This window comes from Sus scrofa, chromosome 13 (genome assembly GCF_054392235.1).
Source record: "Sus scrofa isolate SSC_HxYL_T2T_F1_AM1 chromosome 13, Sscrofa_HxYL_maternal_Yorkshire_Landrace_v2.0, whole genome shotgun sequence".
Taxonomy (NCBI): domain Eukaryota; kingdom Metazoa; phylum Chordata; class Mammalia; order Artiodactyla; family Suidae; genus Sus; species Sus scrofa.
The window spans coordinates 164,316,324-164,337,535 of NC_139395.1; the positions used below are offsets into that span (position 1 = coordinate 164,316,324).

Here is a 21,212-nt window from a genome sequence, read left to right on the forward strand (position 1 = left end):
TTCTAGTATCATGGTAGCAGCCTACAACTGCTTCATATAGATATACCAGAAAGAAAACAGACATGATGACATAGAGCCTTGGCCATCCTAGAATAAAGGAGCAATAAATGTCCAAATTACATTTCATAAATTAGAATTTTCCCCAGATGAATTAAAATCTCTTTCTTTTCAAATCTGTTTCCATAAAGGTAAGGGTAAGTATATTTTGAACATCATTATAAACAGAGACACAGATTTTGTTACTGAGGTACCTGAAATTTGCTACCAAATAACAACAGACAAGCAATCCAGTAGCTAACTAGACACCACTAATCAATAAGCCATGCACACTGTAAAGCAATGGAGCAATGAATGGTACTCAGAGATGCAGATTACCAGTCATGAGATGCTTGCTTGATCCATCCCACTTGGGAAAGTTAGTGTTCACTCAACCACTCGGTGCAATGTCAAGAGTTTCATGCTAAAGCAACAGTAATATTTTTATATGGAGTACAATAAGTTCCAGGCTGCTGAAACTCTAGTATTTTGGACAAGGGTGGAATGTTAGATGGTACTGTGTCTTCCTTACATAGATATTATGCATGTATGTATGTATTAATTGGTTTGTTTAATTATTTATTTATTTTTGCCAACTCTACTCCTTCCTTTAAATAAAAGTTATGTATGCCTTCTAGAATCATGCAAATGGATAAAGTCTCATTCTTATCATCTTGTTTGAATTCTAAACATGTCAAACATACTGAAAAAATATGAAACATAAACTTTGAGCTCTATAATTCAAGTGTTTAAAAAATTCATAGAGAACTATTTAATATTAGACAGCATTAGTGAATTTGCAATTTCAAACAATCAAGCCTGCCATACTTTAGCAAGAACTGTATTCTTCACACACAAAGACAGTGAGGAATAAAGATGTCATTGCCTGAAGGAGAAAAATCAAAGGGTCTGCATTCTGAGTGATATCTTCTGTGTGATTCTCTTCAAGAGGTCAACCTATTAGACAGATATAGATGACATTTTTTACATTAGTAGGTGCACCAAAGTTATAGCTAAAATTATCTATGAAATTCTATGGTTTTACAACATAATGTTGCTATTTCAGTTTTGCAATATTTCTATTGTTTCTGTGGCCTGAAATTATAAATTCTGCAATTTTTTCCTCTTTGTCTAATTATATTTTTCTCATTATTTTCCACTTTCAAATAGAAACTTTGATGATAATTCTAGAAACTTTACCTTTTCTGAATTTAACCTTTTCCATAGCTAATAGGTAATATAGCTTCTCTAAAACAATCATAAATATTTTAAATAATCACTTAAAGACACAAAAAAGTTAGGAATAGTTTCATTTTTAGCATACAATTGAAAAGTTTATGGTAAAACCTAAGTAACAGAGAAGACAACAATACTTGGCAGACAACATTTTTCTTTAAATCATTGTTCTTTAGCCCCTGGGGAGAAATTTGTATTGGTCTGTGATGAAAGAAGAGAACACTGAAAATTTTAACATTTTATCTTTATTGAAATATAATTAACATAGCAAATAATTCACCATTTAAAGTGTTAAAAAGATGGAGGCAAGATGGCAGAAGAGTAGGGGGACACGCTCGCCCTCTCCCACAAACACAACAAAAAAAACACGTCTACAGGTTAAATGACTCACACAGAACAGCAATAAATCGCTGGCAGAAGAACCTAAACTCCAATAATGGCAAAAATCTCGTGACATAACGGGGTAAAACAAGAGAAAAGGGGAGAGTGAGAGAAGGTGAATCAGAGCTGGACGGGTGCTCCAGAAAAGGAACGGTGGAGGAGAAAGGGATCCCACACCCTGAAAAGTCAACTACTCAACAGAAAGATCAACCAAATTGGAGGAATCTCCAAATGCAGAGAAGATGCAGCAGTAAGTCAGGGTTATGAAAAGCAGAGTGAGAACCAAACAGATCACCTGAACTACTGGCACAGTTACCAAAAATTGAGACACTTGGGTGGGGGCCGGGCACCGAGACCTCAGCTCTGGAGGTTAGTCCCCAGGAACAGGCTGGGCTGGGCAGTGCAGAGACTGCTTGGGGGGGGGGGGGGGTTTAGGAACCGGTCTGTCAGGTTTGACAGGGCAGAGACTGCCTGGGAGACTAGAAAGCAGAGCGTTGTTGTGGGAGGGAGCAATACACTAAGGGCTTGGAAGTGGAAAGCCACATCAGAGGGAACCTGGGAGAAGAACTGGAACTGCAGAAAAGACAAGGTACCAGTGTTGGGGAAGGGAGAGAAGAAGGGGTGGGCAACCATAGAATACTCCCCACGCCACAGCAAGCTCACTGGCCTGTCAGTGATCAGAAAGCTGTGCTTCCCAGTGCATCCCCCCTCCCCCTCATGCACAAGCCGGGATCTGGGGCTGCCTGCCAACCCAAAGGGTTGACCTCAACAATTGCCCGAAGCCTACCACTGCAGGGGCTTTCCCTTCCCTGGCCTGCTAGCCCTCTGGAGGGGCTACACCCCTGTGGAGCAGCACCAAACACTGCCAGCCCCCGGAAAAGGCCTGCAGCCTAAAAAGCTAGAACAAGCTTGGCCGGGCCGTGAAAAATCTGCCTACATTCTCAGGAAGTCCTTCAAAGTAGGGCTGCCCTGGGAAAGAGCCTCTTGGGTTCTCAGTGACCCACCTAGCTTTTCCAGTACTTGGGGGGGGTGCTAAATTCCTGTGGAATAGCTGCCCAGCCCCACCAGCCCCCTGCAAGAGCCCCACAGCCCAAAAACACCAGAGCAAGTTCTGCCCGGCTAAGTTAAATCTGCTTCCATCTCGGTGCAAACCTCCCAGTCCTGTCTGCCCTCAGGAAGTCCTCCTTTGATTCAGAGAGACCCTGCCAGCCCCCGCCCCACCCTCTGGAAAAGCCATGCTGCCTAACAGAAGACTGACCAACAACGCCAGCCCTCAGGAAACATTCCACAGCAGTGCCAAGGCAAACACTGCCTGGCCACGGAGAGTACAACTCCACTAGGAAAAAGAAAACAACAAGCAAGATGAAGAAGCTGAGAAACCACCCCCAGTTAAACCAACAGGAGAACTCACCTAAAGCAGTCAACAATGAAACAGATCTCGGCAGTCTGACAGACCTGGAGTTCAAAAGAGAAATAGTGAAAATACTGAAGGAATTAAGAGAAGATATGAACCGTAATGCAGATACCCTCAGAAAGGAACTAGAAAATATAAGGAGAAGCCAAGAAAAACTAGAACATTCATTTGCAGAGATGCAAACTGAACTAAGGGCAGTAAAAACCAGAATGAATAATGCAGAAGAACGAATCAGTGATATGGAAGATAGAATAATGGAAATCACCCAATCGGGTCAGCAGACAGAAAACCAAATGAAAAAACAGGAAAGCAATATAAGAGACCTATGGGATAATATAAAGTGGGCCAAACTACACATAATAGGAATTCCAGAAGGAGTAGAAAAAGATAAGGGGATGGAAAATATATTTGAAGAAATTATCACTGGAAAGTTCACAAATCTAAAGGATACTGAGTTCAAGATACAGGAAGCACAGAGGGCCCCAAACAAATTGAACCCAAATAGACCCACACCAAGACACATTACAATAAAAATGGCAAAAGTTAGTGATAAAGAGAGGATCCTAAAGGCAGCAAGAAAAAAGCAGAATGTTACATATAAAGGAACCCCCATAAGGTTATCAACTGATTTCTCTATAGAAACTCTACAGGCCAAGAGGGAATGGCAAGAGATATTTAAAGTGATAAAAGGAAAAAAATATGCAACCTAGAATACCCTATCCAGCAAGAATATCATTTAAAATAGAAGGGGAAATAAAATTTTTTTCCAACAAACAAAAGCTAAAAGAATACAGCAATACAAAACCCAGGATAAAAGAAATATTGAAAGGGCTTCTCTAAACCAAAAAGAAAGGAAGGAAAGAAAGGGAGGAAAAAGAAAAAAAAAAAAAAAAGAGGAAGAACTAGGATTGAGGAAACCACAATCAGAGAGCAGTCACTCAAATAAGCCAGCATATAGATTTAATCATGAATATGTTTCAAACAAAATAAAATTAAAAAGAAAAAAGTCATCAAAATCATAAAATGTGGGCAAGGGAAGTAAGGAAATAAATAGACCATTTTTTTGTTTGTTTCTCTTCTTAATTTTAGTATAGTAATGAAGTGTTTGAACCTACAGGACCATAAGGCCAAAACACACAATTATAGGAAGGTGTTAGCATACTTAAAAAACAGGGCAACCACATCCAAAACCAAATACTGCATTCCCAAAAAATGAAAAAAACAAAACAAAACAAAACAAAAACACTCAAGCAGAAAATAACCAGAGACCATCTAACCAAAAAAAGAAAGGAAGAATGGAGAACCATAGAATCAACTGGAACACGAGATTCAAATGGCAATAAATAATCATCTATCAATTATCACCTTAAATGTCAATGGGCTGAATGTCCCAATCAAAAGACACAGAGTGGCTGAGTGGATAAAAAGGCAAAAGCCTTCAATATGCTGCCTACAAGAAACTCACCTTAGGACAAAGGATACATATAGATTGAAAGTGAAAGGGTGGGAAAAAATATTTCATGCCAATAGACATGACAGGAAAGCAGGAGTTGCAACACTCATATCAGACAAAATAGACTTTAAAACAAAAGACATAAAGAAAGACAAAGAAGGACACTACTTAATGATTAAGGGATCCATCCAAGGAGAGGATCTTACTCTCGTCAACATATATGCCCCCAAAACAGGAGCGCCCAGATACATACAACAAATATTAACAGATATAAAGGGAGAAATTGATGAGAATACAATCATAGTAGGAGACCTAAATACCCCCCTCACATCAATGGACAGATCCTCTAGACAGAAAACCAATAAAGCAACAGAGATCCTAAAGGAAACAATAGAAAAGTTAGACTTCATTGATATCTTCAGGACACTACATCCAAAAAAAGCAGAATACACATTCTTCTCAAATGCTCATGGAACATTCTCAAGAATCGACCACATATTGGGACACAAAGATAACCTCAACAAATTTAGGAGCACAGAAATTATTTCAAGTATCTTCTCTGACCACAATGGCATGAAACTAGAAATCAACCACAGGAAAAGAAATGAGAAAAAACAACATGCTACTAAAAACCAGCGGGTCAATGAGGAAATCAAGAAGGAAATTAAAAATACCTTGAGACAAACAATAATGAGCACACAACCTCTCAAAATCTATGGGATGCTGCAAAAGCAGTGCTCAGAGGGAAATTGATAGCAATACAGGCCTTTCTCAAAAAAGAAGAAAGATCCCAAATTGACAACGTAACCCTCCACCTAAACGAAAGAACAAAAAAGACCTAAAGTCAGCAGAAGGAAGGAAATTATAAAGATCAAAGAAGAAATCAACAAAATAGAGATTCAAAAAATAATAGAGAAAATTAATAAAACTAAGAGCTGGTTCTTTGAAAAGGTAAACAAAATTGACAAACCCCTGGACAGACTCACTAAAAAGAGGAGAGAAAGAACCCAAATAACCAAAATTATAAATGAAAAAGGAGAAATCACAACAGATACTGCAGAAATACAAAAAACCATAAGAGAATACTATGAAAAACTACATGCCAACAAATTTGAAAATCTGGACAAAATGGACAATTTTTTAGAACCTTACAACCTGCCAAAACTGAATCAAGAAGAAACAAACTGAACAGACCTATCACTAGAAATTAAATTGAAGTCATAAAAATACTCCCCACAAATGAAAGTCCAGGACCAGATGGCTTCACAGGCGAATTTTATCAAACATATAAAGAGGATCTGGTTCCCATCCTCCTTAAACTCTTTCAAAAGGTTGAAGAAGAAGGAATACTCCCAAAGACATTCTATGATGCCACCATCACCCTAATTCCAAAACCAGACAAAGGTAACACGAAAAAAGAAAACTATTGGCCAATATCTTTGATGAATATAGATGCAAAAATTCTCAATAAAATCTTAGCCAACCGAATCCAACAACATATCAAAAAGATCATACACCATGACCAGGTTGGTTCATCCCAGGTTCACAAGGATGGTTCAACATACGCAAATCAATCAACGTCATACACCACATTAACAAAAGAAAAGTCAAAAATCATGATCATCTCAATAGATGCAGAAAAAGCATTTGACAAAGTCCAACATCCATTCATGATCAAGACCCTCACCAAAATGGGTATAGAGGGAACATTCCTGAACATAATCAAAGCCATTTATGACAAACCTACAGCAAATATGATACTCAATGGGGAAAAACTGAAAGCCTTCTTACTCAAATCTGGAACAACATAGGGATGCCCACTCTCACCACTGCTCTTCAACATAGTTTTGGAAGTCCTAGTCACAGCAATTAGACAAACAAAAGAAATAAAAGGCATCCATATAGGAAGAGAAGAGATAAAACTGTCAATGTATGCAGATGACATGATACCATACATAGAAAACCCTAAGGACTCAAGCCAAAAACTACTTGAACTGATTAATAAATTCAGCAAAGTAGCAGGATATAAGATTAACATTCAGAAATCAGTTGCATTTCTGTATACCAGCAATGAAATATTAGAAAAGGAATACAAATACAATACCTTTTAAAATTGCACCTCACAAAATCAAATACCTCGGAATACACCTGGCCAAGGAGGTAAAGGACTTATATGCCAAGAACTATAAAACTTTAGTCAAAGAAATCAAAGAAGATATAAAGAAATGGAAAGCTATTCCATGTTCCTGGACTGGAAAAGTCAATATTGTAAAAATGGCCATACTACCCAAAGCAATCTACAGATTCCATGCAATCCCTTTCAAATTACCCGTGACATTTTTCACAGAACTAGAACAAACAATCCAAACATTTATATGGAACAACCAAAGACCCAGAATCGCCAAAGCAATCCTGAGAAACAAAAACCAAGCAGGAGGCATCACTCTCCCAGACTTCAAGAAATATTACAAAGCCACAGTCATCAAGACAGTGTGGTACTGGTATCAAAACAGACAGACAGACCAATGGAACAGAATAGAGAACCTGGAAATAAACCCTGACATCTATGGTCAATTAATCTTTGACAAGGGAGGCAAGAACATAAAATGGGAAAAGGAAAGTCTATTCAGCAAGCATTGCTGGGAAACCTGGACAGCTGCATGCAAAGCAATGAAACTAGAACACACCCTCACACCATGCACCAAAATAAACTCCAAATGGCTGAAAGACTTAAATATACGACAGGACACCATCAAACTCCTAGAAGAAAACATAGGCAAAACACTCTGACATCAACATCATGAATATTTTCTCAGGTCAGTCTCCCAAAGCAATAGAAATTAGAGCAAAAATAAACCCATGGGACCTCATCAAACTGAAAAGCTTTTGCACAGCAAAGGAAACCAAAAAGAAAACAACAAGACAGCTTACAGAATGGGAGAAAATAGTTTCAAATGATGCAACCGACAAGGGCTTAATCTCTAGAATATATAAGCAACTTATACAACTCAACAGCAAAAAAGCCAATCAATGGAAAAATGCGGAAAAGACCTGAATAGACATTTCTCTAAGGAAGATATACAGATGGCCAGCAAACACATCAAAAAATGCCCAACATCGCTGATTATAAGAGAAATGCAAATCAAAACTCCCATGAGATACCACCTCACACCAGTCAGAATGGCCATCATTAATAAATCCACAAATAACAAGTGCTGGAGGGGCTGTGGAGAAAAGGGAACCCTCCTGCACTGTTGGTGGGAATGTAAACTGGTACAGCCACTATGGAGAACAGTTTGGAGATACCTTAGAAACCTATACATAGAACTTCCATATGACCCCGCAATCCCACTCTTGGGCATATATCCAGACAAAACTCTCCTTAAAAGAGACACATGCACCCGCATGTTCATTGCAGCACTATTCACAATAGCCAGGACATGGAAACAACCCAAATGTCCATCGACAGATGATTGGATTCGGAAGAGGTGGTATATATACACAATGGAATACTACTCAGCCATAAAAAAGAATGACATAATGCCATTTGCAGCAACATGGATGGAACTAGAGAATCTCATCCTGAGTGAAATGAGCCAGAAAGACAAAGACAAATACCATATGATATCACTTATATCTGGAATCTAATGTCCAGCACAAATGAACATCTCCACAGAAAAGAAAATCATAGACTTGGAGAAGAGACTTGTGGTTGCCTGACGGAAGAGGGAGGGAGTGGGAGGGATCGGGAGCTTTGGGTTATCAGACACAACCTAGAATAGATTTACAAGGAGATCCTGCTGAGTAGCATTGAGAACTATGTCTAGATACTCATATTGCAACAGAACAAAGGCTGGGGGAAAAGAAGTATACATGTAAGAATAACTTGATCCCCATGCTGTACAGCGGTAAATAAAACAAAATAAAATAAAATAAAATAAAATAATTCAACAAAGTATATATAAAATTCACTGTTATAAAATATACGCTGTGCACATCAAACTATTTTGTAAAATAAATGAGCTGCTAACACATAAAATAAATAAAGTGTTAAAAAAAATCCAAAGCTTTTTTAGTATATCTACAAAGTTGTGAAACATAACTTCAATTAATTTTAAAACATCTTCATCCCTCCAAAAAAAAAAAACTTTTACCATTTAAGTCACTCCCCATTTCCTCCGAAACCCCAGTTTTACACAATAATGAATCTACTTTCTGTCTCTATATATTTGCCTATGAAGAACATGTCATATACAGAATGTGCTATTTTGTGAGTGACTTCCGACTTCTTTCATTTAACATAATGTTTTCAAAGTTCATCTGTGTTGCGGCACTTATAAGTACCCTATTAATTTTTATTGCAGGATAATATCCCATTGTACAGATATACTACATTTTATTTATCCATTCATCAGGTGATGAACATGTGGGTTGTTGTCTCCATTTTGGCTATTATAAATAATGTTTGTATGAATATTTCTGTCCAGTTTTTAGGTTAACATAGATTTTAATTTCTTTGGGATATATGCCCTAGGAGTAGAATTGCTGGGTTGTGTGGTAAATGATTACCATATTCTCTAATAATCAAATGAGTTAATGAATGTGTAAGTATTTTATAAATTGGAAATAACTGCATACAGTTTCAAATGTTGATGCATATTTGAGTAACATACTAATTACTTAGAAATGTAAATGTAAAACAAGTTTGGTTGTATCCAGCTTATACATATATAATTTATACTAATAGAGATGATGTTAAAACTTTTGGGGCTAGACCCTATTCAGTTCTTGTATTAGTGGGCTCAGGCTGTCATAATAGAATACCATGGATTGTGTGGCTTAAATACAGAAATATACTTTCTCACAGCTCTGGAGACTGTTAGTCTAGGATCAAGGTGCTGGCAAGGTTGGTTTCTAGTAAGACTTCTTTTCCTGACTTGTAGATGGCTGCCTTTTCATTATGGCCTCACATGACCTTTCCTCTTTATGCATGTAATTCTGGTGTCTCTTCCACCGCTTATAAGGACACCAGTCCTATTTGATATGTACCCCACCCTTATGACATCATTTAACCTTAAATACCTCCTTAAAGGCTTTATCTTTAATACAGGTGCACTGGGTATTAGAGCTTCAACATGTAGATTTTGGTGGAACACAACTCAGTCCTAAGAGACATCTTCCTGTCTTTCTATTTAAATCTCCTTTATGACTGCTTAATGCTTTTCTTTAATTTTTAAGGCCAAATAGAGATGGAAGGTATTTATAGAAACAGACACCAGTGGGGACAAGTAAAAAATAAGAAAAAAAATTTTCTTTCTTCTTCTCAGCAGTTTTCCCTTTCTCTGATTGCATAAATTATTATAATCTACTCTTCTTTTATTAAATAACCAGATAATAACTATCTATTAATTTATAACATCTATATAAAAACAACCTCCCATAATTCTGAAACCTGTCCTTAGACAGAGATAGCCCTCTTTGAAAGGGAACGTGACCCTTTCCATAGAATGAAAGATTTTAAATAACATTAAACAAAGCATAAGAAGATTAATAAGCTATAATGGGGTACTCTGCAATTACAAACAATTTCTCTTAATTATATGTTACTTTGACACTCAGTGGAAAATGCAGATGAACAATTTAATGCATGTATAAATAAGATCAAATTTGAATATTGCTGCTAAAGATGCCAGCAGTATCTCCTAGTAGTTCCTTGCTTGGGTCTTGTTTTCTCCCTCACCTTTGGCATAACCTTATTATTGGAAGAGATACTGATTTCAGGTTTAAATGCTGTAAAGCAATCAAGAGAGAAAACTCCAAAAACATCATTCAAATATTTACTTTTGAATTGTAATCCTCACCTGGTATTATTAGACTCAGGCCAGCAGAGTTTTACTCCAAAATAATTAACACTTTCTTTAACACCAAGTACACATATGATAATTTGTGGACTCTTAATCATGAAACAAAACCACAGGAGCTGTTGGTCTGATTAAAAGACAAGTGCATAATTGTGGAAAGAGACAAATTCAAATTAAGATGATTTTTTTCTTTAACATCTCCCTTTAAGAGTTGGCTTTATAAAGTCATGCAGGCACATTTTGCTGTTCTCTGTTGTCTGAGGGTCAGGACAATTTGAAAGAAAAAACAGTTCCAGGATGACTTCAGTTCAAATGCAAACAAACACACAAATGTACACACATGAAAACATACACACATTCACACATCTCTGGGTAAGGATAGCTTAAAATCCTTGATTTTTCAATTTAATTTTACTTTACATACTTTTTAGTTCAATTCCAAAATGTTGTTTTCTTTGAGGTGGTTTTGTTCTCTCAGTTGGTGTATCCTATTTTGAGAAGTCATTAAGGCTGTAATTTGGGAAATTCATATTTGAAAAGAAATACTAGTTTTATTTACAAAAACTTTTTATCAAAGCTAAGCAGCAGAATTGAGCCATGTTGCCATTCCGAACATATTTTTGAAGAATTAATTGCATCATACATCTATTCTTGGAAACCTTAAAAACATTAAAAAAAAAAAGATAAACACAAAGGTCTCATCTTCAGTCTTTCAGGCAATGACATCTTTGTAAAATGAGTATAAACTGAGCTGACAAATTTGCCTAGTCTTCCTCTCTTTCCACTGTTTACTGCCAATATAAGATTGAATGACAAATTAGTTTTTTGTTTGTTTGTTTGTTTGTTTTTGCTTTTTAGGGCCAAACCTGCGGTTCCCAGGCTAGGGGTCAGATCAGACCTGTAGCTGCAGCCACAGCAACGTGGGATCTGAGCAGTATCTGCAACTTACACCACAGCTCATAGGAATACAGATCCTTAACCCACTGAGCAAGGCCAGGAATCAAACCTGCATTCTCATGGATACTAGTAGGTTTTGTTACCACGGAGCCACAACAGGAACTCTGACAAATTTGTCTGAATCAAAATTGAAAGAATCTGCTCATCAAAAAACACCATCAAGAAATAAACAGGTATAGAGGAGGAAAAATATCTCTTTCTTATACCCCTTTAAGGTCTCAACTGGGATCCCTATAACAGATTTGCAAGAGAAAAATTATAAAAACTTATTTAAGTTTTATATGAAAGGAATCTTCATAATGAAATAAGGACCCAGAGAAACCTTTAAACTATTTTTATGTGACCTGGACTTCCTCACAACATAGAGGCTGGTTCTAAGGGCAAGTGTCCAGATAAGAGCCAAGCAGAAGACATAATGCCTTTAGTGATCTAGCTGCAGAAGTTAAACTGCATCACTTTGCCATTTTCTATGGTCAAGATATTTACAAAAGCCCATCCAATTTCAAGCCGAGGTAGTAAAGACCTCCTTATCACCACCTGAGGGAGGCATGATGACATCAAATTTTGAGAAAAGCACACTGGATGGGATAAACACATACACACACCTACACTTATTTAGCAACCTTTGAAGAAATGATCTACCATAGAAATCAAATCACAGATCCCTTGTTATAGATTTTATGAAGCAGTCTTTGCATAAGAACATCAAACACATAAAAGGGAAACAACTGAAAAGGAAGTACAGGGCCTCTAAAGAGGGAAAGGTAGTGAAAGGCCAACTTCATCTGCTTTTGGCCAGCCCTCCCAGCATGTAGGTGAAAATATACTATTAAAATATTAACATTTCACAATAAAGAATTCAATCATAGAAAAATTATATATAAAGACTTACTAGACACTTTTAATTAAACACAGATGGTTACATGCTTACAATCATGAAAATTACCACTTATTGGGTAGTTCTTGAACTTTAAAAGTGATGAGAATTTCACATGCACACACTCATTACATTTTGTCCTTATGACTCAATGATATTACTTTAATCCCCATATTACAGGTGAAAAAGCAAGTCTAAAAAGGTTAAGTAAGCAATGAGAACCTGCTGTATAACACAGGGAACTATATCTAGTCACTTGTGATGGAACATGATGGAGGATAACGTGAGAAAAATTACACACACACACACACACACACACACACACACACACACACACACACGACAGGGTCACTTTGCTGTATACCAGAAATTGACAGAACATTGTAAATCAACTATAATAAAAAAAATGAAAATCTTAAAAATAAATAAAATATAAATAAAATAAAACAAAAATAAATAAACATTTTAAAAGTAAAAAGTTATTTATCCAAAGCGATACAGGCTTTTAATGGCAAAGCCAGGATCTTGACCTCTAAGTATACTGTAACTATTCCTATTTCCACATGTTTTCTTTTTAACTCTAATTTTTCTCATGCACATCGTTAAGTTGCAAAGACTCAGTAGAAGAGAATGCATAAGTATCTTGTATCTTAAAAGCACATACGTATGCCATAAACTGCCATATATCTAAAAATTTTGGCCATGGGTAAACTTGAACTCAGCTTTCTGTTTCCCTCCGCCTTCCCCTTAGGGACGGAAAGGGCTGGGGTAAGTGTATGAGATAAACACAAGACATTAAAAGCATAAAGTATCTAGAATAACATGGCAGAAATATATAAGGCCTTTTGAAAGAGATTTTAAAACACTATTGAATGACATTAAGAGTTAAAAAAAAACATGGGAGTTCCCACTGCATCAACTCGGGTCACTGCAGAGGCATGGGTTCCATCTTTGGCCCAGATCATGGGGTTAAAGGATGTGGTGTTGCTGCAGATGTGGCACAGGATGCAGTTGCAGCTTGGATTCAATCCCTGGCCAGGGAACTTCCATATGTTGTGGGTACGAACACTTAAAAAAAATGGTTAAGAATTAAATAAACGGGAGTTCCCATTGTGGCTCAGTGGAAACCCAACTAGCACACAGGAAGATGCAGGTTCAATCCCTGGCCTCACTCAGTGGGTTCAGGATCCCGTGTTTCTATAAGCTGTGGTGTAGGTTGCAGATGCAGCTCGGGTCCTGAGTTACTGTGGCTGTGGCATAGGCCTGAGGCTGCAGCTCCAATTCAACCCCTAGCTTGGGAACCACAGATGCAGTCCTGAAAAGCAAATAAAGAGAGAGACAGAGAAAAAGGAAGGAAGGGAAAGAAAGAAAGAAATAGATGGATGCAAAGATTCAATATCATAACATTGTCATTCACCTAAAATTAGTCTACAGATGTAATTCAGTTCCCACCAGGACAACAACAGAGTTTGTAAAGAAACTGCATAAGTTGATTTTAAAACTTGTCTGGGAAAGCAAACACTAGAAATAGGACACTAAATTTTTTAAAAATTAAAGATATAACAACTTGCCCTATTATCATTTTAGTTATCAAATGCTTTATAGAAAACTACCCCAAATTCCAGTGGCTTAAAACATTTATCTAATTTTTTTTTGTCTTTCTTTTCTAGGTCCACACCTGCAGCATGTGGAGGTTCCCAGGCTAGGGGTCGAACCAGAGCCATAGCCACGGGACTACACCAGAGCCACAGCAACTCCAGATCCAAGCCACGTCTGCGCCTACACCACAGCTCACGGCAACGTCAGATCCTCAACCCACTGAATGAGGCCAGGGATTGAACCTGCAACCTCATGGTTCCTAGTCGGATACATTAACCAGTGATCCATAATGGGAACTCCAAAAGCATTTATCTATTAATCTCATAATTTTATAAATCAGGAATTGGGGCAGAGCTTGGCTAGTATATCAGTAAAAATTCAGTCAAATAATCCAAAAGAGTAAGATGCATTACAAAGATGTTATTTCAAGGAATTGGTCTGCACAATTATGTGAGCTGGCTAAATAAGTCTGTATGGCAGGACATCAGGAAGGGAAGATTTTATACAGGTCTAAATTTCCATGGCATAGGCAGAAGCTACTGTCCAAAGACAAAATTTCTTCTCTCCCACAAAAAATATCTAAGCCTACTTTTAAGGCCATCAAATCAGTTTAATTAAGCCCACCAAAATAGCTGTCTTTACTTAAAGTTAACAGACTAGGAGTTTTAGTTGTTATCTGCAAAATTCTTCCACAGCAACCACTAGATTAGTATTTAGCCTAAAAAAGAGGGGAAGAGTTGAGATATCAGGAATTGAGGGCATCACAACTAGGCTTTTTATTTCTTTCAGTTCTGTTTAGCGTCTGTTCAATGGTACTCAGCTGGATGCTTACTGGTCTGGAGGGCCCAATACAACTTCATCCAAATGCCTGGGACCTTGGCAGAAAGAGCTAGCAGAGTGGTTTTAGCTGGCCCCTCTCCCCCTCCATGCAGTCTTAAAGGTCTCACTATGTGGCATCTCCAGTAAAGCAGGTAGACTTCTTAACTTGGTGACACAGTGATACCTTGAACCTCACTGGAAACTGCCAAATATCTTAAAAATATAGTCTGGAGCTATATTTCACTGTTTAAAGTAATCACAAGGCAGCACGACTTCTAGTGAAAGGGAAATAGACTCTACTATCTGGTAGGAAACAAGTCAAAAAGCTTTCTGCCAGAAGTTCACCTGTTTAATCCCTAGTCCAGGAACTTCCACATGCTGTGGGAATGGTCAAAAAAAAGTTTATCTGCCATTTTTAATCTTTCACAGATATCCAGTCATTATAAAACTACAGTAGTAAAGAGAATTCAGTATTAGCATAGGGATAGAAAGTGAGTAAAAGAAAAGAAAAAGTCCTGAAACAGACTTGCACAGACATGAAACTTGATATATAGTGGAGATAGCACTGCAGATCATTAGACAAGAGATGTGCTAAACAATAAACAGCTCTGGAAAATGATGTGAAAAACCAAAATTGAAACTCAACTTCAAACCACACACAGAAATCAATTCCAGTCTAAATCAATTAAAGACTTAAAGGTGAAAAAAGAAACTTTGAAACTTTTAGAAAAAGTACAGGAGGAAGGTAGCTCTATAAACTTTGGGTAGAAAATAACTTTACAACTAAATACAAAAAGCTCTAATGTTAAAAGAAAAAAATCAATTGGACTGCATTTAATTGAGAACTTGTGTTAATCAAAAGATTCCATAAAGAACATGACAAGACTAGCCAAAAACTAAGAGAAAATATTTACAACAACCCAATTGAAAGATGGTCAAAAAATCCAGTTTCATTGATTTGCATTCAGCTGTCCAGGTTTCCCAGCACCACTTCCTGAAAAGACTGTCTTTTTCTCCTTTTATATTCTCGGCTCCTCCGTCAAAGATTAATTGACCATAGATGTCAGGGTTTATTTCCAGGTTCTCTATTCTGTTCCATTGGTCTGTCTGTCTGTTTTGGTACCAGTACTACACTGTCTTGATGACTGTGGCTTTGTCATATTGCCTGAAGTCTGGGAGAGTGATGCCTCCTGCTTGGTTTTTGTTCTTTAGGATTACTCTGGCATTTCTGGGTCTTTTGTGGGTCCATATAAATGTTTGGAGTGTTTGTTCTAGTTCTGTGAAAAATGTCATGGGTAATTTGAAAGGGATTGCATGGAATCTGTAGATTGCTTTGGGTAGTGTGGCCATTTTTCCAATATTAATTTTTCCAATTCAGAAGCATGGAATATCTTTCCATTTCTTTATATCTTATTTAATTCCCTTTATTAATGTTTTACAGTTCTCAGCATATAAGTCCTTTACTCTTTGGTCAGGTGTATTCCCATGTATTTGATTTTTTGAGGTGCAATTTTAAAAGGTATTGTATTTCATATTGATGCCTTATCTTAAACAATGCAAACTCCAAGGAAGCCAAATAATGGGAACCATTATTTGGTGACTGGTGACAGAGAATTCTCTTTTAATGACAGTAGCATCCACAATGGCTTTTCTGATCATATGGCTTTGTGTCTTTCCCAGTCCTAACATATAAATGTGTTCTATCAAGAACAATGCAGACAAGTTCCAGTCGTGATTCAGTGGTAATGAACTCGACTAGTATCCGTGAAATTGCTGGTTGGATCCCTGGCCCCGCTCAGTGGGTTAAGGATCCAGGATTGCCATAAGCTGCAGTATAGGTCGAAGAAGTGGCTTGGATCCTGCGCTGCTCTGGCTGTGGTGTAGGCCAACAGTTGCAACTCCGATTAGACCCCTATCCTGGGAACTTCCATATGCCGTGAATGTGGCCCTTAAAAAAAAAAAAAAAAAAAGAATGAAGTGGACATTAGAAATACCCTCCATTCCACACACAAACACTGTATTAGGCTACAGTGAGTACATATATATTGTAGGGTGAAAGTATGTGACTAATGACTATTTCCATTTAATAGCCTCATGTTTCCATGCCCTGTAATTGGGGAAAAAGCATTGTAGCTGAGGGAAAGAACTTTGTTCATGAGAGAAAAGCAAAAAAGAGTGAGGGTAAAAAATATCAAAGATAGCAAAAAACAGGAGATGAGGTTACATGTCTTATCGCTCTATCATATTATTAAAATATTCAGCATGTTTTAATAAGCACGCTAAATTAAAAGTGTGCTTCAAATCTCACGCCCTGACTTTGTCTGAAACTGTTTCTCGATCAGATATTTTACATGATTTGAATAAATTAAAAATGAAATATTTATATTATTTATGACATCCCAGCATTGCATCTTTAAGAAAATGGAACATAAATTGAAGGTAAAAAGTGTTTTGGATTTTCTTGAACATTTACTATTCATAGGAAAAATATTTCTCTGCTTTTTAGCAAGAAAAAAATCATCAGACACTTTAAAAATGTATTTGTTTTTGACTTAGTAATAAATATCCTTTCTAACACTTGTCAGCCACTTCTCTACTTCTTTTACTTTCACTGGAAAGTAAATTCTATTATGTACAATGCCTACTTAGCAATGATTACTCCAATACTTTATGCAAACCTTGAACATACAGGTGGACTAATACTTTCTCTCACTCTTTATTCCCACTGCATCTGATGCATTCCAACAGCTGATGATAATTAGGCCAGGGACAAAAAGAAAAATAATAGGCTGATTCATCTAAAGAGGTACACTTCCAAATATAGTTTTACTTAACATCCAATAATTATTTTTCAAAATGGCTTTAACCAACTAATAACAACTGTTATAACTAAATCCAGGAAAAATGACCATTTAACAGTCTTAAAGGCATAAGAAACATTTTTAAAATCAAGTTTTTATACACAATTTTTATTGTGAAGTAAAATAGGGTGACTAAAAAAATAATGTAAATGCAAATATATATTGTATTAGGATAAAATTCTGTGGGGGTAGTGAAATGAAAATATGACTGCAGGAGAAAAAATATAAAATCCTTTGCTTAAAAAAAAAAACATTTGTGCGGAGTTCCCATCGTGTCGCAGCAGAAATTAATCTGACTAGGAACCATGAGGTTGCGGGTTCAATTCCTGGCCTTGCTCAGTGGGTTAAAGCTCCAGCGTTGCCCTGAGCTGTGGTGTAAGTCACAGACATGGCTCGGATCTGCCACTTCTGTGGCTCTGGCGTAGGCCAGCAGCAACAGCTCAAATTAGCCCACCCTAGCCTGGGAACCTCCATGTGCCACCAGTGCAGCCCCCCAAAAAAGACAAAAGACAAAAAAAAAACCCCAAAAACCTTGTGTCTATATTTTAAAAGTAAATGATAATGGGTTAAAAACTACAATGGTACTTGTATTCCACTGAATCTATTTTTTTAAAGGCCGCTACAGTGCTAATTTAAAATGTCAATATACAAAAATACCAGAAATTATATCATTTCAGTCGCTTAAACAGTTGTTTAAAAAAAATTAGGTGCCAATTTAAAAATGTGTGAATAGTCACACAAGTTTTCAAAACTCTGTTGGAGGATATATGAGCAAAATTTGCACAGGTGTCACATATAATATTTTTTGTTTTGTTCTTTTTTTGCTCTTAGCAGTGACAAGCATTTATTGAGCACTCATTATACTAGGCACTTTATTAGATGAAAAACTAAAATCAATAGACAAACATTCTTTTCCAGCTTAAGTTTATAATTTAGGAGCATATTTTAGCAGCAAGGTAATAGAAAAAAATTAAATAAAGAAAAGAGAGCATCCATAGCCAAATCCATAGAAAGGAAAAAGGATCATAACTCTATAAATATTATACAGAAACATTTTAAGCCAAAGATAGTATTTGTACTATGATAGAATTTTTATAAAGCTCAAAAAATCAAGACAAAATAAACATTTAAAACAAATATGTGGTGAAACTATCAATGTGTGGATTAAAGTATGTAGTGAAAAGATGTAATGGTTACCTGTATGGAAGTGACATATGGCTGGATTAATTAACAACAAATAAAAGGAGCTTCAACATTAGAAATCAAGTCCTTCAGGAATTTAAGGGAAAGAGGACATTCCAAAGCAGGAGACACTCGTTATAAGGAAACCTGAGATGATTCAACCTAGTTTAGCATCTGTTACCACCCTTCTGCTGATCTGAATAAGCACCAGGACAGTCCTGGTTTGACCTCATAGGGTCAAATACTCTCCTACCTGATGTGAAGGAGCTAGTGATACAAGCCTGACATGTACTTGAAGAGAAGAAGGCAGTCTTTCCCACCCCCTTGGATGATAAAACTGTAGCCCACCTGATCCTTGGGGCAGAGCCTCCTCACCTGCCTGCTTGCATCTCTCACAAGCCTCCTATTTTAATAAATCGATTTCTTGCCTATCAAAAAAAAAAAAAAAGAAATCAAGTCCTTGTCCTGAGGTTCTTTAGGTTGGATGGTGAGTTCTTGAGTGTTTATTTTCTTTTCATGCCCCATTTTCTAAATATATCAGCTATTACATAAAATTTGAATAAAGGCATAAATTAATGCAGTTGCACTTCTTTACAATTGTTTGCAACTATTCAAAAATTGAGAGACAAAACAGGTATTCAACCATTAAGGCAGAATCACAGCACTTCTCTCTAATGTCAAGCACTGCTCCCTATGACTCGCTCCAATCTGTTTCCTCACACAGCCAGCTCTTCACACATCCACTCTTATTTGACATTAACTGATTGATTTCTAGATGCTGGACACTAGACTAAGTGTTAAAATAAACATTCTTTGCAGCTATTCAAGACCAAAGAATTTGCCTGAAACACAATTGTCTTTTGGTATTGTCCTTTAGGACAACTTTGAGCCAGGATCTTCTATATTTTGCCTCTATTTTAATCAACTATTTATTTTTAATTTAAATAATCTTTATGCCTATAAAATTCATTCTAAGTCACTGAAGAAACTACTTACTGATCCTTGTAACCAAGACCCTTTTTATTAATCTGCTTTATTGTCACAGTAGCCCAATATACAGCTTGAGCTATACACTATTTTTATGCCCCACCTCATTCCAAAATACATTTGAAGCTTAATATTTTTTAATAAACAATAAGACATAAATAGAGCAACATTCCTCTCTTTCAGCTAGCATACAAACACCTTTTCCTCTTTAGCATATGTGATATTTCAAGTAGTAAAGGGATGCTCATTAAATAGATGTTTGTCATTAAAATTTAGGTAAAAAGAGACTTAACTGTGGTATTTTTTACATTTAATTGTTTCAGAGTTGTTATAGAAAATCATAAAGGCAATAAGGTAAAATTATGTACTTATGTTTCAAATTTTTAATGACAATCATAATATTAAATACTCTGTCCCTCATAAATTCATGTTTACTTACCCGAAAATGTGTTCTAATATGTGTATGTTAATGTTTGTGTTCTGTGGCTTCCTTACCACTGCCTCATTTCCCTCCCATGATTCAGCATGTTCCAGAATATGGTCAACAGAATTCAGACTCATTCCACAGAAGGCACATCTTCTTTGTATTTAGAAGTTTAATAAGGAGCACATTTACTTTTATACAGTAGAAATATTTTTAGCATGGCAACATTGGAAAACTAGAGAAGAGCTGAGTTTGGGAAAAGATAAAATATTTAGTGCACTCATTAGTTGTGCTCCTCCTCCCATTATCAACAATATTATTCAGTTTCTTGTAACAAAGTGTTTCCTTATTCCAGTAATTACTATTTATCTGAGACAATATTCTTGATAAAAACCCATTTAAATAAAAATCAACTGCAAATTCCCTAGTATCACAGTGCATCAATCAGTCCATTAATGACAATCTTAAGATACAGGGTAAAAACAGAAGCTAAATTGACATCCTTCATTATATCATCACGATAAAAATGCTAGGATGATACTCACGGATGGATTTGCTGAGAAATACTTCCTACTAATGAACAGTATCCCAACTTTAGTGTTCACATAGATAATATATATTACACGATTTCTTACTACATGCCATTATAAATGGTACTTACATTTTTACACAGAATATGTAGAAAATCCTGCATCATAGTAAAAACATTCAGCCAAGGATAGGATTTAGGAATAAGAATATGGCAATAAGAAGTAACTTAGGGGAGTTCCTGTAGTGGTGCAGTGGTTAACGAATCCGACTAGGAACCATGAGGTTGAGGGTTCGATCCCTGCCCTTGCTCAGTGGATTAACGATCTGGCGTAGCCGTGAGCTGTGGTGTAGGTCACAGACGCGGCTCGGATCCTACATTGCTGTGGCTCTGGTGTAGACTGGCAGCTACAGCTCCGATTGGACCCCTAGCCTGGGAACCTCCATATGCCGCGGGAGCGGCCCAAGAAATGGCAAAAAAAAAAAAAAAAAAAAAAAAAAAGTAACTTAGAAAAAGGAGAAAAGAGGTGAGAGAAAGACACAGAGACAGAGAGATTGAAAGAGGTTGATATTTTATCTGCTTAATATGTATAAATT

At 36.7% G+C, this 21,212-nt stretch overlaps 1 protein-coding gene across 5 annotated transcripts in view; it reads right to left on the reverse strand.

The window, feature by feature from the left end:
* Positions 1-21,212, reverse strand: part of LOC110256428 (uncharacterized) — a 1,007,420-nt gene that overhangs the window by 482,718 nt on the left and 503,490 nt on the right. Inside the window, exon 9 of one of the 5 annotated variants that reach the window (XM_084991378.1) lies at positions 865-993. The exons of the other annotated variants lie outside the window; for them this stretch is intronic. The gene's annotated coding sequence lies outside the window, so the exon portion shown is untranslated. The remainder of the gene's footprint in view (positions 1-864; positions 994-21,212) is intronic. 5 annotated transcript variants of the gene reach the window in all.